The sequence below is a fragment of the Parus major genome, chromosome 2, assembly GCF_001522545.3.
Source record: "Parus major isolate Abel chromosome 2, Parus_major1.1, whole genome shotgun sequence".
Classification (NCBI taxonomy): Eukaryota; Metazoa; Chordata; class Aves; order Passeriformes; family Paridae; genus Parus; species Parus major.
The window spans coordinates 126649887-126652895 of NC_031769.1; the positions used below are offsets into that span (position 1 = coordinate 126649887).

At 42.4% G+C, this 3009-nt stretch overlaps 1 protein-coding gene across 7 annotated transcripts in view; it reads right to left on the minus strand.

Annotated features, from left to right (window-relative positions):
* Positions 1 to 2535: 2535 nt before the first annotated feature.
* The window catches only part of RUNX1T1 (RUNX1 partner transcriptional co-repressor 1), a 115500-nt gene continuing 115026 nt past the window's right edge, over positions 2536 to 3009 (minus strand). For all 7 annotated transcript variants that reach the window (XM_015618777.3, XM_015618780.3, XM_015618779.3 and 4 more), the window contains one exon: positions 2536 to 3009. This exon is cut by the window's right edge and continues 3659 nt beyond it. The gene's annotated coding sequence lies outside the window, so the exon portion shown is untranslated.

The following is a 3009-nucleotide window of genomic DNA, read 5'->3' on the forward strand; positions in this document are numbered from 1 at the left end:
GCAGCCAGAGCAGATGTGCTGATCTGGAGGTGACTGGGTCAGACAGCAAGGTCCTGTGAACCAGACTGGTGAAGAGAAGACATGGGAAGGAGTGGGGGGAAACCCTTCTGAGAGCAGGAAGTGAACAGGATCAGTGCTTAGCTGGGTCTGTCTTCCATCTCAGGGCATCTCTTTGGCTGTAGGAGGGGAACAGCGAAATCCACTGCCATTGGTGACCCATCCAGAAATGGCCTCTCTCTGTCTGAGACGGCAGCTGCATGTCAGGGACAATGCAGAGAGTGTCTCTGGTTTTTCTCAAGCTCAGTAGTGGTACTGACCTTGCATGCTAAGACTGAAAACACGTAAGGGAAAACCCAGGGATTCAGGGGTTACTGCTTGTTCCCACTGTTGTGCCCAATACACATAAGAACATTCAGCTCCAAACATGGCACATACACCACATGAATCAACAGGCTGAGAGCAGGAATAACTGATGGAGAAACAAGGGAGCTACAGGAAGAGGAAAGCAGCTGCAGCAAGGTGTACAAACTCAAACCCTGAGTTGACTGCTCTTCAGTCAGCTTGTCACTGTTACCTAATCCTCCTTAATACACCTCAGAGAGAGGGAATGGAAGCAGAAACACGTTACTTCCTAGCTTGAATCTTACCAGGTTTGCTTTCCTTCAAACAGACATTTTAAATTTGCCACCACTTCTCTGAAGATCCCAAAATATGAAGCAAATCACCCTGATTTTGGCCGATGCCTCACACCAAGGCGGAGGAAAGCAGCTTTATCAGGGTTGACACCACTTCCCTAGTTTGCTCTGTTGACATAGGATTGGGTACTTACATCAGGTACTTAGTCTGGGGGTGGGGGAATGAGTCAAAATGGTGATAGTCTACATTTTACCTGTGCCTCAGCTTACAAAGCCAGGCACTGCAGTTTAACACACACAGAAGAAATCAATCCAAGGGCAGAACCTCTCACTCTTCATAGTTAGCATTTCCCAATGCATGGTATAGGCTGACAATTATTTTCCACTCTCTGAAGCCTATAGTTTGAAAACTAACCAGCCTGTGCTCAAATTCCCTTTCCACTCTAAATGCCATTTAATGGCAGTATAACTGGAAGGGTCAAAAATCAACTCTCACTTGGCAGTGGCCCCTTCCAGAGCCAAAGTCACGGTCCCTGCTGAGGCACAGGAGAGCTTCCAACTTCCAGGTGGTCATTCACAAACACTGGCCTTGCTCAAGAACAGTCTTAACAGAAACTCTAAACAACAAAATGCTTTCAAGAATACAGATTGTAGTGATGATAAGAGAAATTAATCAAATTACTAGAAGGCTGGCAGGAACCTTAAAAGAGGGCCTAGTTCAGTGCTGGTGTTCCAACATGAAAAAAATAAAAACACATTTCACATGTCCTCGTGATGCATTTATTTATGCTTCTGCACGTCCTCTTTACCTTACACCAACTTGCAAAATGAACAAAAAATATCTCCTCTGCTTTACAAGGTGAAGAGCTGATGCTCCATATCAAGAGTCTTAGGGACATTTGGATATATCTACAATTCTGCTAAAAATGCAAACTGAAAAAAGATCATTCTAAAAGGTGTTGATTCATTGAACAGGCTTTGCAAGGCTCACACTTTCTCTTCCCTTTTAGGAGGGAGGTGGGGAATGATGCTATCAAATCCCAATTTAAATATTTTTGTGGTCAAAGTAATGATTTCATGCCTTAAAAAATACTATGTTGTCTGCAACAAGAAGCAAGAGAATTACAGGGCTCCAGGGAGGATGGTCTGCACTGGCAAAGCACTGATGTTTGAACACAATCAGCAATGTCTGTGTACTCACAGGAAGTACCTGGGAGCAGACCACAGCACAGAGCTAGGACCAAATACTGGATAGAAATGGAAATCACGTTGAGGATGTTCTCTTCCTGCTAGTGCAGTCTTAATTTCTGCGACAATCACACTAGCGATGGATTTATTTATGGAGACAGCATGGTTAATTAAGCCCGGCATGTACCAGAGTACCCTTGAGAACTGCACTGGACAAAGGCTGTAAAAGTTACTGCCTGGCCTACACCTCTGGGAAGGTGCTTCCCTTTCTTAATGAGTATTCCCATTAAGTTTAAAATAGAAATAGCGGTCTGTGCAAAAGCTCAAGTGCAGAGGAACCATTAAAAAAAGATATGTTTTATGACAGCAATTAATCTAGGCGTTAGTTTGACTTTGAAGACAAAGTACATCTCTGATGCAAGTGATTAGGCATTTTGGGGGTTTTCTTACAAGGTCTCTCCGTGCCACAGACAAGGAACAGATCTGAGTTAGCTGGATACAGCCATAACTTGAAAGTCAGAGGAGATCCCCCTCAAGAGCCAGACACCAAAGCTGTCCTGTCTCATCCAGGAACTGGATAAAAAACACATGACATGACCTTGTGACCATGGCAGCACTTCTGGTGACATTTTCTTGCTCTGGGGCTAGTGCTTAATGAAGTACCATTCACAGAGGGAACATCAGGAATGAAGTTCCACGGAGAAGGTAGGAATACAGATTTTTTAACATTTTTATTACACAGTAAAGAATACAACAATACCTGAATCATACTTTAAAAGATTCACAGGTTGACAGACCATACATTACAGTCCAACTAAAGAAAAAAAGGATAAACAAGAAACCACAGTTCAGACATAGTAGACTTAAAAGCTCAAGAGTATGCTGACAAAAGCACAATGCCTAGACCCCACCCCCCCCTCAGTGTTAGTCTACCATTAACTTGTGGTACATGTCTGAAATTCAGTATTGCACAACAACTTTTCTTTTTTTTTTTTTTCTTCTTCACAATAATGTCGCGGAACCCAAAAAATAAAATAAGAAAGTACTTCAAATCTGCATTTCAACAGTCTCCAATTTTAATTTTTTTTTTTATTATTTTTTATTTTTTTTTACTTTCTGTTCCTTGAGGAATTCGGACAACATGGAGTCACTTTCTTCCCCTAAACGTATTCCAGACATAGGCATG